General features: G+C 40.9%; 1 non-coding gene across 1 annotated transcript; it reads left to right on the top strand.

Annotated features, from left to right (window-relative positions):
• Positions 1-2,502: 2,502 nt before the first annotated feature.
• On the top strand, positions 2,503-2,577 carry Trnas-cga (transfer RNA serine (anticodon CGA)). Its single transcript has one exon. It is a non-coding gene; the product is annotated as a tRNA-Ser (tRNA).
• Positions 2,578-14,794: the final 12,217 nt, after the last annotated feature.

Below are 14,794 nucleotides of genomic sequence, written 5' to 3'. Positions count from 1 at the left end.
TCGACCTGGAAAAAGAGTTCGACAATATAAAATGGTGCAAGCTGTTCAAGATTCAGAAAAAAGTAGGGGTAAGCTATAGGGAGAGACGGGTCATATACAATATGTACAACAGCCAAGAGGGAATAATAAGAGTGGACGATCAAGAACGAAGTGCTCGTATTAAGAAAGGAGTAAGACAAGGCTGCAGCCTTTCGCCCCTACTCTTCAATCTGTACATCGAGGAAGCAATGATGGAAATAAAAGAAAGGTTCAGTAGTGGAATTAAAATACAAGGTGAAAGGATATCAATGATACGATTCGCTGATGACATTGCTATCCTGAGTGAAAGTGAAGAAGAATTAAATGATCTGCTGAACGGAATGAACAGTGTAATGAGTACACAGTATGATTTGAGAGTAAATCAAAGAAAGACGAAGGTAATGAGAAGTAGTAGAACTGAGAACAGGGGGAAACTTAACATCAGGATTGATGGTCACAAAGTCAATGAAGATAAGGAATTCTGCTACCTAGGCAGTTAAATAACCAATGATGGACGGAGCAAGGAGGACATCAAAAGCAGACTCGCTATGGCAAAAAAGGCATTTCTGGCCAAGAGAAGTCTACTAATATCAAATACCGGCCTTAATTTGAGGAAGAAATTTCTGAGGATGTACGTCTGGAGTACAGCATCGTATGGTAGTGAAACATGGACTGTGGGAAAACCAGAACAGAAGAGAATTGAAGCATTTGAGATGTGGTACTATAGAGGAATGTTGTGAATTAGGTGGACTGATAAGGTAAGGAATGAGGAGGTTCTACGCAGAATCGGAGAGGAAAGGAATATGTGGAAAACACTGATAAGGAGAAGGGACAGGATGATAGGACATCTGCTAAGACATGAGGGACTGACTTCCATGGTACCAGAGGGAGCTGTAGAGGGCAAAAACTGTAGAGGAAGACAGAGATTGAAATACGTCAAGCAAATAATTGGGGACGTAGGTTGCAAGTGCTACTCTGAGAAGAAGATGTTAGCACAGGAAAGGAATTCGTGGCGGGCCGCATCAAACCAGTCAGTAGACTGATGACCAAAAACCAACAACAACAAAACGAATATAACTTATGTTGCATATGTCTTCCGTGCACGGAGTGCTCTGTGTTAATACCGGGTCACACAATGGTGGACACAGCTAATGCCTCGCTAGCGGGACCTCTCGGCAGCCACCGGAGAGACAAACAGCGGACCGATAGACCACGGACGTGCGAACAACGATCACAAGCCCCAACTAGGATCCAACAGTCACGTCCGCGCGTAGCAGTACATGGGACACAAGGAATCAGGTTTAGCATTGATACCTGGGCTACAGTGCGTGACTTAGTAAATATTAAATTACGGGCACTCCAGACGCATGCACACCAAATAAAATTAATGAACGTCCCATGGAACCCTTAGGATGTTACACATGGGTGGCTACAGCCAAATCCAGTGAACAACTAATTTCATCTTTAAACGCTAAAGTCAAAACTATACCAAAATTGCCATAACTAGTTTGTCAAATATCCAACCAAATAACTATTTTACAGTCATTGCTTATCCGGTGCAGAGGCAACTCTCCAAACTCCACAGAAAATACCAGCGGAAATAACGAGGCTGTCGAATACGATCTCTACTCCTCAATACACGCTGCCTGGAACAGACTAAATCCCAGTACTCAGAGAGGTTAAAACAACAGATACCCATAATGATCACTGTATTTCAAGGTGACACTGTCAGTTAGCTCAAAAACTGGCATGGATAACTTGAATCACTATGGAGCACCACTGTGAACTTAACCGATCGAACACTGATTCTCACAACCAAACAGGAATTTAAATTTAGAGTTTACGATCAAACAGCAGTGTCACCTAAAACAACATGATGGTAAACACCCCTGCAGTGCAAATATAGAGGACAGAAAGCATGTCAAAATAAAACGACGTAAGCACATGAAAGTCACCTTAAAACATTTCCAAGTGGCCACGTCTGACAGCACAAATACTTCAAATGGCAGATGAGTGAAACAAGTCCAGATAGCAATAGCCGTCAAAGGCTCCAAGAACCTAGGCTCGCAGTATGCCCCACAAAACACCGCATGTACTGCCGACGGCGGCCAAATCGACGAACACTTGGCGGACACTTACTGGACTCTTAATGCACTCAGAATGAGATTTTCACTCTGCAGCCGTGACGGCTCTCTTGATATCGACCATTGACCTCTGTTTTGACCTTTGGTCGTCGGTTGCGACTCGAGACTTGGTGGCGCACTGAGACTGAGAGGAAAGGGGCCACTGGAAACAGACGAGAGCTGTAACAAACTTCCTGGCAGATTAAAACTGTGTGCCGGACCGAGACTCGAACTCGGGACCTTTGCCTTTCACAGGCTAGTGCTCTACCAACTGAGCTACCCTAGCACGACTCACGCCCGTCCTCACAGCAGGAGACGAGGTAATGGCAGAAGTAAAGCTGTGAGGACGGGGCGTGAGTAGTGCTTGGGTAGCTCAGTTGGTAGAGCACTTGCCCTCGAAAGGCAAAGGTCCCGAGTTCGAGTCTCGGTCCGGCACACAGTTTGAACCTACCAGGAAGTTTCTTACTGCTCTCGTCTGTCTCCTGCGGCCCCTTTCCTCTCAGTCTCAGTGTGCCATCACGTCTCGAGTCGCAACCGACGACCAAAGGTCAAAACAGAGGGCAATGGTTGATATCAAAAGACTCGTCACGAATCTACTGCTGATACATGGATGTGATATAGTAAGAGCCCGTGATAACTGCTGGTATAATTACCTTTTACAATAACACGTTTCTTCAGTTTATGAATCAGAACTACGAGACATGTACTAAGACAGTGATGTTTTTATTTATTAGAAGTAGTCTGCATGATACTGTGTCTGGTGTCTTAATGGTCGCTTTATGCTCGCAAGAGAACGGACGATTTGTCTCGGAGCGGGTGACTGGTGGCCGTTCACCGCTCCCCCCACCCTCGGAACTCGCCCGCTCAACGCTCTCCCTACCGTTCTTGACTCTAGCCAGAGCGTTGAGCAAAGCAACGCAAGTGTCACTGTGGTCTCTGCGGTCGTAGCTCACACAGTAATACAGCTCGCGGCTCGACCTGCTTGACTCAGAGCCTCTGCATCGGAGTTCGTCTCTACTGGATATTGTTCTTCATAGTAATACCGCTATGTATATTACGTTATTATGTTATGTATACATCATTTGTTATTATTTTATTTTTATTTGTTTAAACTGATCAGATTAGGTTCCTGACGACTCCTCTTACTATAGGATTTTTATTAGGGACACACGAATTTTCGCTTTAATTACGAGTGAACCGACAAACGTATCGCAAAATGTGACACACCAATATTTTCCTTGTTTTATTTTGCATAAGGCTATATGCAGCACCTTAGTCTTACAGTCAAATTCATATTTTTTTTCTTATTCAGGATAATGGAATGTAGTCGAATTAAGTCGGGTGATGCTGAGGGAAATAGTAAAGGAGTTTTGCTATTTGGGGAGCAAGATAACTGATGATGGTCGAAGTAGAGAGGATGAAAATGTAGACTGGCGATGGCAAGGAAAGCGTCTCTGAAAAAGAGAAATTTGTTAACATCGAGTAAAGATTTAAGTGTCAGGAAGTCTTTTCTGAAAGTATTTGTATGGAGACTAGCCATGTATGGAAGTGAAACATGGACGATAAATAGTTTGGACAAGAAGAGAATAGAAGCTTTCGAAATGTGGTGCTACAAAAAAATGCTGAATATTAGATGGGTAGATCACATAACTAATGAGGATGTATTGAATAGGATTGGGGAGAAGAGAAGTTTGTGACACAACTTGACCAGAAGAAGGGATCGGTTGGTAGAACATGTTCTGAGGTATCAAGGGATCACCAATTTAGTATTGGAGGGCAGTGTGGAGGGTAAAAATCGTAGAGAGAGACCAAGAGATGAATACACCAAGCAGATTCAGAAGGTTGTAGGTTGCAGTAGGTACTGGCAGATGAAGAAGCTTGAACAGCATAGAGTAGCATGGAGAGATGCATCAAACCAGTCTCAGGACTGAAGATCACAACAACAACAACATCAATAACAACAACAACATTCTGGTACAGATTTTGCGATTTTAGGCGTCTTCAGAAGGAAACGTTCACTTTAAAAATATATGGCTTGCGATGTATTTGTACGAGGTTAATGAAATTTTAATACATTATAGCCAAATATATTGTTAATGTTAATCTCAAGTAACAAAATTTTACGATCACCCAAAAAACCACGATAGTGCAAAATAAATCAATAATCAAAAACTTTGTCAAATCGTGGAAATTTCAATAAACAATACAAAATTCTTACTCATTATCTGTGTTACTTCAAAATAGGATCAAATAAGATCAAAATACAGGTATTGTACTGGAATAAACCAAGTTTAAAGGGCAATGCGCCTTCCATTTATTTTCTATTGGGAATGAGTGGTGAGTCATGAAAAAGAGCTAGTTCATTTCAGGGAGTGAACAGTTCTGATCCGATCTCTGAGAAGAACAGTTTTGCCCATCTCTAGACGCTGGTGCGACCTGTTCTTGAGGAGTGCTTGAGAGTTAGGAATATGTATCAGGTTGATTGGAGACAGAAATCAAAGGAATCCAGAAACGTGCTTTTACATTTCTTTCTGAAAGACTCGTACAACACTACAGTGTTTCCGGAGACGTTTTGGGAACTCAGATGGGAATCCCGGGAAGAAAGGACACATTCTTTTCAAGAAAGACTGCTGAGATTCTTTAGAGAACTGGATTTGAAGCTCACGGCCAATTGATTGTACTACCGCAAACAAACATTGCGCATAAGAACCACGAAGATAAGATATGATTACAGTGAGTACACCTCAAGAATTTACCGACCACCAAGTCAGCCATATTGCGGACTATTTAGTTCTGAATAAACTATGACTGTCAGGTGTTGTCTAGATGTATAGAATAACATGAGCAGAATTTTGCTAGTATTTAACAGGAACCTATTTTAAATCAGCCATAACAGTAGCACGCCAATTCTCATTGGCTGAGTTGGAGTACCCTGAAACAATAATTTGGTATCGTCAAAGAATTGAGCGTTAGATACAGTGACGAGGAGATCATTTATAAAGACAATACTGTGAAAAGTGCCTAACACTGAGCCCCTTCGCACAGCATGGCGAATCAGATTTTTTTTCTTAGTAAATTTACCCTTTAGTGGGAACTTAAATTTCCACCCTCTGACAAATTCTATGCTCTAGTAAATTATCTCTTATTGATGGAAGGTTTGGCGGCAATCAGATAGAACTGATATTTTTTATCTCATATTAAACAAGTCCAAAGATGGATGATGAATGCTCCACATGAGAAAGAGATAAAAGAGTGAAGACCTTGGTTAAAGATGCTATCAGCACTGATGTAACTATAATTTTGTTTCTAATATTTTGGTACACTTTGCACAATAATAACCAAGATGTATAAACTACATCCGTGGAATATATCGCTTTTTACGACTTTTTAAAGTAGTCATGCTGTTTATGTTTTGCCGAAATGGTCAAATTACCGTAACGGGCCGACGTGAAATATCTTTGCATTGCTTGATCTGTCCAAATGTTCTGAGGATCCATAATGAGACCAGTGCTTCATATTCACCATGAGATTCAATTCAAACAGGACCGAATGTCAATTCAATGCTGTCCAAAATTATAGCCAAAGCGGCATTGCACATATGCATCAGAAGAGAGTTCAGCGTACATTCTATGTGGAGAATTACGAGTGAACGTCGTACACATATGTGTAATATTTGTTTAATACTACACAAATGCCAGTGCTAAACCGAAGTGTTAGGATCTTTCTGTAAATAATCAAATTAATTTAAAGGCAGATTTATTGAATCGGACCAATTACTTCACAGTAAACACCAAAGACAGTGAGCACTCTGTGTACATGCCGGGGGTATTCATCACAGATGTGGAATGGATGCCTCTGGACACTACGATGAGCCCAGGGTGGAGTCAACTGCAGGTACTAACGATGTGTGTCGCTTTGGATAGGAGGAGATCCTTTCTGGTTTCGGGCAGCTAGCTGAAGTGATAAGGACTATCAATCTTGCTTGTGCAATGAATGCGGAAGTCACCATCAGTAGCACGGTCGACAGGACCGACTGCGGACCTTTGATTCAGAGCCAAGTGAAGGGTATGAATCATAGACTGTTCTAAAGCCGTATGAACTGCAGATTCCTCGAATTGCGACCCAGGGCTGTGGCGCTCCGGAATCCACTTAACCACACACGAGAAGCAGCTGCGCTGGTAGCGAGGACTATGTAGAGGGAGCTGGGTGGATTTTTAGATTAGAGGCTCTCGGGAAACTACCACGTGAACAAAAAGTCAGTATAAATTTGAAAACTGAATAAATCACCGAATAATGTAGATAGAGAGGTACAAATTGATACACATGCTTGGAATGACATGGAGTTTTATTAGAAAATAAAATACAAAAGCTCAAACAATGTCCGACAGATGGCGCTTAGTCTGATCATAATAGCAATAATTAGCATAACAAAGTAAAGGAAAGCAGAGATGGTGTTCTTTAGAGGAAATGTTTAGTATGTCCACCATCGTTCCTCAACAATAGCTGTAGTCGAGGAATAATGTTGTGAACAGCACTGTAAAGCATGTCTTGATGTCTTTCAGCATCCCTAGAGATGTCGGTCGATCACGATACTCTTGCGACTTCAGGTAACCCAAAACCAATAATACCACGGACTTAGGTCCGGGGACCTGGAAGCCCAAGCATGTCGAAAGTGGCGGCTTAGGACACGATCATCACCAAACGACCCGCGCAAGAGATCTTACAAGCGTCTAGCAATATGGTGTGGAGCGCCATCCTGCATAAACATCGTACGTTCCAGCAGGTGTTCATCAGCCACCCTGGGGATGATGCGATTCTATGACATATCGGCGTACCTCTCACCCGTCACGGTAGTAGTTACAAAACCAGAATCAAGCATTTCCTGGAAGATAACAGGCCCGATAACGGTAGATGTGGTAATTACAACCCATACCGTGACTTTCTCATCGTGAAATGGAGTTTCCCCGACATTTCCAGGATTTTCGGTAGTCCAGATTCTGCAGTTGTGGGCGTTGACAGACCCTTGGAGCGTGAAATGAGCGTCGTCGGTCCACACCACGTTACTCAACCAGTCGTCATCTTCCGCCATCTTTTGAAATGCCCACACCGCAAATTCCCTCCGCTTCACTAAATCCTCAGGTAACAGTTCATGCCGATGGATTTTGTACGGATAGCATCGGAGGATACGCCTCAGTGCAACCCAAACCGTAGTGTATGGAATGCCGGTGCGACGTGCGACTGCACGAGCGCTGACTTCTCCGTGTAAAGACGAAACCTCTACAGTCTGCATTTCTTCCTGAACTGTCTCAGCAGCATTACGCCTTCTGCTCGGTCGACCACTACGGGGTCTATCGTCTAAACAAACCGTGGCTCCGAACTTCGAAATCATTCTCGCCACAGCTGTTTTGGGAACGTACCTTCCTATGGCGATAGGATCGTAACGCTGAACTAGCACATTCCCCATTCTGATGATACAGCTTCCCTAAAAGCGCCTTTTCTGGTAACGTCAACATCCTGCGAGTGCTGGCGCATCTGATTCTCTCCCTCATTACAGCTACTTTTATACACGATTGTCATGCGCAGTCACTGACGTTTTGGTGTCCAGCGCCATCTAGCGGACATTTCGTGAACTTTGTTTTTTGGTTCTAATAAAACCTCATGTCATTCCAAGCATGTGTGTTCATTTTTTACCTCTCTATCTACATTATTCCGTGGGTTATTAAGTATTCAAATTTATACTAGTCTTTTGATCAGCCGGTAGGTGCAGGGTAAAGGCAGTACGCTATATCTAGCAACAATCGGTATTGTACCTCTTAGCAATAAATAATCCACAGCAAATATTGAGCATTATGACGGATACAGGGGTAGTGTCTAAATCATAACATCAAAATCCGCCAAAAATATACACAAAATACATCTATTTGAAGAACTAAATAAATTTTCGCTTCACACTATTCCAAGAGACAGTCTCAGTTCCTTCGAAAGTGACTATGTGAGAATAGACCAGATACGGCTTACATTCACAGAAATACTATCGATTGCAATTGAGAGATACATATCAAATAAATTAATAGGAGATGGTGCTGATAGCCCACGGTACAGGTGACAAGTGAGAGCACCTTTTCGGAAGTAAAGAAAAAAAGCAAGCCATATTTAAAAGAGAACAGAATCTCGAAGACAGGCGGTGTTTTATTGAAGCTCGAAATTTAGTGCGGGCTTCAATGCAAGATGATTTTAATAGCTTGCACAATGAAACTCTGTCTCGAAATCTGGCAGAAGACTGGAAAGTTTCAGAGACCACACCAATATTCAAGAAAGGATATAGCAATCTACTGATATGCCGACTCATGCCACTCAAGTAGCATTGCAGTAGGATTTTGGAATATACGCTGTGTTCGAAAATAGCGACTTACCTCGTACAGTAACGATTTATTGACAAATAGTCAGCAATGGTTAGAGGATATCGTTCTTGGGAAACAAACCCAGCTCTTTAAACACATGAACTCATGAGCACTGTCGACACTGGATCTCAAATTGATTTCATGTTTGTAGATTTCCCGAAGGCTTAGACGCTTTTCCTCGCAAGCGACTTGTCAACAAATTGCGGGCCTACGTCGCCAGAGTTGTACGACTGGATTCTTGATTTCCTTTCAGAATGGTTATAGTTCTTCGTAACCTACGGGATGTCATCACGTCAAGCAGAAGTTATATCTTTCTTTTTCCAAGGAGCTGTTACAGATATTCTTCTGTTCCTGATCTATATAGACGATTTATGAGAATATGTGTGCAGCCCTGACAGATCTTTGGCAGTTGTGTTATCATTTACTGACTCATGACATCAACACACGATCAAAACCAATTGTAAACTGATGTAGGCGAGATATCTGTATGGTAAGAAAAGAGGAAATTGACTCTAAATAATTAAAAGCGTGAAGTCATCCGTATTAGCACTAAAAGGAATCCTTTTAATTTTGTTACACGACAAGTGACACTAATCGAATGTCCGTCAATTGAACTAAATTCTAATGGAAGGGCTCTGGATTCGGTTTCAAGACAAATCACACAAATGTAAAGGCTGTAAATTAAGTTACCTAAGTATTAAAATTACTAATAGTTTAAAGTGGAATGTTGTTGTTGTTGTTGTCTTCAGTACTGAGACTGGTTTGATGCAGCTCTCCATGCTACTCTATCCTGTGCAAGCTGCTTCATCTCCCAGTACCTACTGCAACCTACATCCTTCTGAATCTGCTTAGTGTACTCATCTCTCGGTCTCCCTCTACGATTTTTACCCTCCACGCTGCCCTCCAATGCTAAATTTGTGATCCCTTGATGCCTCAAAACATGTCCTACCAACCGATCCCTTCTTCTAGTCAAGTTGTGCCACAAACTTCTCTTCTCCCCAATCCTATTCAATACCTCCTCATTAGTTACGTGATCTATCCACCTTATCTTCAGCATTCTTCTGTAGCACCACATTTCGAAAGCTTCTATTCTCTTCTTGTCCAAACTATTTATCGTCCATGTTTCACTTCCATATATGGAATGAGCACATATAAAATTTTGTGGAGAAAGCTTACCAAAGACTGCGATGTATTGGCAGAAGGCTTAAACGACCCGCACCAGGTAGAATTGACAGAGGACATCTAAATACTTCTAAGGAGGGTAACTCGTATTCTGTTATCCCGAAATAATGGAGATGGCGCTGCGGATATGTTTTGAGTGTTGGAATGGCAATCATTAAAACGAATGTGGTTTTAGTTGCAGCAGGATCTTTCCACGAAATCTGAATCACCAAGTTCCTCATACGAAAGCGAAAATAATTTTTGGCGCCCCGGGATGAACGATCTTTTTAATAATATAAGCGGAATCAGAGGTCGCACTAAATTATTTAAGGATTTCTTTTTCCTAAGTGCTTTCAGAGAGTGGAACGGTCAAGGAATAGCTTGAAGGTGTTCGATGAACCCTGTGCAGACACTTAATTCTGAACTGAGGAGTAGTCATGTAGTTGTAGATACTGATGTAGATGAAAGTGACAGGTACAATCCGGTGATCCAGTAATAAAGAAAAGCTGAACTAAAAATCTAATATTTGTTAAACTCAATGTGTTTGTTTGTCCTGAGCACACTCGGTTGAACAAAAGCATCATATGCTTATTTATTTATAATTCTTATTTTTTTTCAAATCTCGTCCAGCAAACGCGACTACTGTGTGGGATGAAAGTGTGGACCTTGCTGGTATTTTTGAAGGCTTTGCGGCACAAACTTACGGAACAGCTACTGTGTTCAGCACACACAGCACCTTCAGAGGTTCATTTCCGCGTCTGAAACAGGAAGCCGCCAAACAAAAGTACCCCAGTAGAGACTTACAAGCGAAAAGCGAGTATTCTGATTACCTGTCAGGACAACCCTTCAGGGAACTCATTCTCCGAGAAACCCTAAAACAATGCGTACATCTGTTAAAGCTGAATGCATCGAAAACCCTGTGACTCTTCTTCTTAGAGAACAGAATATCACATCAGAGCTGAGAACATTTACATTTTCCGCGTATTTTGTTTCAAATTAGTGCTGTCAATAAGGTATTTTCAGGTCTTTTTCCACGCAAGGATAGTTTCGTATTATGACAAATGGCTCTGAGCCCTATGGGACTTAACTTTTGAGGTCATAAGTCCCCTACAACTTAGAACTACTTAAACCTAACTAACCTAAGGACATCACACACATCGAATGGCGGACATTTGCCACGCCGGACATTTGCCACGCCGGACATTAGCCACACTTGCCTCTGCGCCAGGTAGCTTGAGTAGCGATCCTTCAGGTAAGGGACACCCTTCCCTGCACTACCTCTGTCCGCTTTCAAACCGCCGTCTCCACATCTTACTCGATACAAACAGTACGTAAGGGACCTTCGTCTTTGACTTCTTGGCCAGATACACAACTTCTTTTCCGAAATCGAAATATTTATAACTTTTGGGAAACGAAAGCAATACCGAAGATTATGTCAGAATGTGATTAGTTCTGCCAAGTATAAATATAAATTCTTTTGCCTGTACGGTAGCTTCCTTTCACGCTTACTGACTGCGATAGAAGCAGTCCAGCGGCATGGGAGCAAGAAGAAAGGAACTACGTAACGAGAATGCGAATGTACGCTAATCATTTCTTTTTGGTCACTGAATTTGTGCCTACTTTAAAACTGCATATCCAAAAGACAATAGGGAAAGAATAAATGGGTATGTTAACATTAGTTAATAAAGTGTAGTGGTACAATGTTCAAACAATAACTGAAAATACATTCACTAAATAGAGATAAGAACATCTATGATTGACATGTCATCTAAAGTCGACTTACAATTGTAAAATGTTAAAAATAAGGAAATAAAGTAATACAGAATGCTTTGTTGTAACGTACATTGTTGTTGTAGATTGTTTAGCTCTGTTATTTACGGGGTCACAGAGAATGCATCTTAGGTTCGGAAGGGAAAAGCCGTAATTGTAATTATCTGCACCACAACAGAAACAAGAAAGAAAACTTAAGGAAAAATAATGTAAGCTCACAATCGACTTTGAAGCCGATAGTTCCTGTGACTTAGTATGGGCAGAGGTTATAATCGAAAACCAGAATAAGTTAATAACTGGCTCCTTTTACCGACCCCCTATCTCAGATGAAAAAGTTGCTGAAGAGTTCAAAGAAAACTTGAGTCTCATCACAAATAGGTACCCAACTCATACAATTATAGTTGTCAGTTACTTCAATCTACCTTCCGCATGTTGACAAAAATACATATTCATACCATTTTGTATATAGAAAACAACGCCCGTAATTGTACTAAGTGCTTTTTTTATTATTTTTAACGATTAGTTGACGAGGCCATTCATATTGTAAATGGTTACAAAAAGACACTTGACCTCTTAGCCCCAAATAATCCTGAGCATCACAACGGAACGACGGATACAGGGATTAGTGAACACGCAGTCGCAGCGAGGCTCACTTCCGTAACAAAGAAATTCACCAAAACTAAACGCAAAATATATCTATTTATAGATGCAGCTAAAAATTCGGGTGACGTCTTTCTAAGAGATAGTCTCCAATTCTTCCAAACTATGTAAATGAAGACCATATGTGACTTCAGTTCAAAGAAATAGTATCAACAGCACTCGAGACATTCATGCCAAATATCTTAGTAAGAGACGGAATTGATCCCCCATGGTACACAAAACACGACAGAAAACTGTTGCAGGAGCTCCCCTAAAGGCACGTATAATTTAGACGAACACAAAATCTCCAAGATTGCTGAAGTTTTACTGAGGCACGAAATTTGGTGCGGATTTCAATGCGAGATAGATTTAATAGTTTCCACAACGAAACTCGCTGTCGAAATGTGGCGGAAAATCCAAAGATATACTCTGGTCCCATGTTAAGTAAACCAGCGGAAAGGCTCAGTAAGTACCTTTACTGCGCGACAGTGACGGTAATGTTACTGATGACAGTACCACTAAAGTGGAGTTAGTAAATGCATTTTCCGAAATTCCTTCACCAAAGAAGACGAAGTATATATTCCAGAATTCGAAATGAGAACAGCTGCAAACATAATTTACAAGTAGATATCCCTGGTGTTACAAAACAACTGAAATTACACTGTCAATGACAGAGGAAATGATCAAATATCTTTTCAAAAAGTCTCTAATGTATAAGAAAAGTGGTTCTAATACAATTAATTTTCAGTAGTAATCTCCTTGCTTTTACTGACCTGTTTAAAGATAATCAACAATTTAGTAAGAAATTTTAATTTTTAAAGGACTATATCTAAATGAATTTAAGTAGATTTACATCTACTATAAATGTTTGCAGCTAACCTAAATTAAAAAAAAATTTGAGGTGCAAAAATTGTCAACCTTAGGATCAGATCAGTTTTGGGATGTCAATTTTAGGTGCAATTCAAAGGTTCAGTTCCTATTCTCTTTTACAAAAGCGTATACCATCAGTTGAAAAAAATTGGTTCAAATGGCTCTGAGCACTATGGGACTTAACTTCTGAGGTCATCAGTCCCCTAGAACTTAGAACTACTTAAACGTAACTCATCTAAGGACATCACACACATCCATGCCCGAGGCAGGATTCGAACCTGCGACCGTAGCGGTCACGCTGTTGCAGACTGTAGAGCCTCGAACCGCTCGGCCACTTCGGACGGCTACTATCACTTCAACAAACCATGATACTTTAGGTGATAGTTATGATTCTGAAGCCTCAGAAAATTATTTTAGAACCCACAATTATTTAATAGTATGGCCATAGTATTGAAAGGTAGAAAAAAAGAAGTTATCTTAACGTGACAACAATAGGGATAATTTTGTGAGGCTTGAAACACTTTTTAATTATTACATTAAAGACTGGTTCGAATCACACTATGCACAGGCTTTGAACCCTGAAAATGATAAATGACCATCTACCATTCTGGCATATGTAAAATCAGACTAAACACGCTGAACTAATGTACATTCTATTTACAATTACAACTTAATATTACATCCGATAATGCAGCTTCAATGTTTTAATAATTTTATCTCAGTAATCTGCGAGTACTCAGTGGTCTTCATATTTTTAACGTATTTTAGTCCAGTTTCTGAATATGAGCAATGGCTTTCAAGCAAGGCCTAATGTTGCCAGTCTCTTCATAATTCTTTACGATTCTCTCTATCCTGTCGTCCAGCTTCAGGTACTTCTTCTTCCTCTTCTTGCCTTCAAGATTCATTTCCAATTTCATGTACATGCAGTTTGTGAGCTCTGCTTCCTTTTTCAAGCACTCCACCAAATAGTTGATTCTAGGGTGAAGGTTTCCAATAATACTATTTCTTTTGTTGTGCCTCCCTTCAACAGCATTCGTTGCCTTTTTCCTTAACAGTCCCACATTTCTATTGCGATATCCTCATTCTTTAGCCAGTTATCCACAAAGTACTCAAAAAATTGAGAGAACATTCCGTTATCAGGAGCTTTTGCATGAATCTCAATCCATTCATTGCTTACGTCCTCTGGTTTTACAACTGCCAGAGCTGCACACATGCTGACATGAAGTCTTAAATCCTCGTTCTAGGGGTAGTCCTCAGTTAGACTGGGAACTCGAATTCTTCTCCATAAACTCTTCTTCATATGGAAATAGAATCCATTTATTTCAGTTGTGGGAAAAACTTGACGAAGGCCGATATCGCAGCAGCCTCAAAGTCCACCTTCATTTGTTTAGGACGCCACTCAGAGACTGCCTGTTATCAGACGAAACAGACGAACATATGTGTCTTTCTGCTTATTAGGGAACAGTGCAAATACAGTAGGAAGAATGTTGGTTTCTTTAATCGGGCTTCCTAAGTCTACGTGTATGGTGTAGATCTGTGCAAACTACTTGCTGCATCTCTTAAATGTTCCATCCATAAAAAAATTGAACATGTTTTTAAACTTTCCTTTCCTTTGCTTCTACTAAAAATCGTCATTCTCACCTCGGATCTATCGTGTTCCAGAAGAAAACTACTGCCATCTCCCATTTTTAATATATCTTCATGAAGATCAATTTCATAAGAGTTCTTAGGGTCTTGTTGGTTCCCCAGCTCTTGACTCCATCGACGAGGCACGGTTCTCTTCATACATTCTGAATTTGGAATCACTGTAAC

Source organism: Schistocerca gregaria, chromosome 8 (genome assembly GCF_023897955.1).
Source record: "Schistocerca gregaria isolate iqSchGreg1 chromosome 8, iqSchGreg1.2, whole genome shotgun sequence".
NCBI classification, from domain to species: Eukaryota; Metazoa; Arthropoda; class Insecta; order Orthoptera; family Acrididae; genus Schistocerca; species Schistocerca gregaria.
This window is presented reverse-complemented; position numbering and strand designations above follow the sequence as displayed.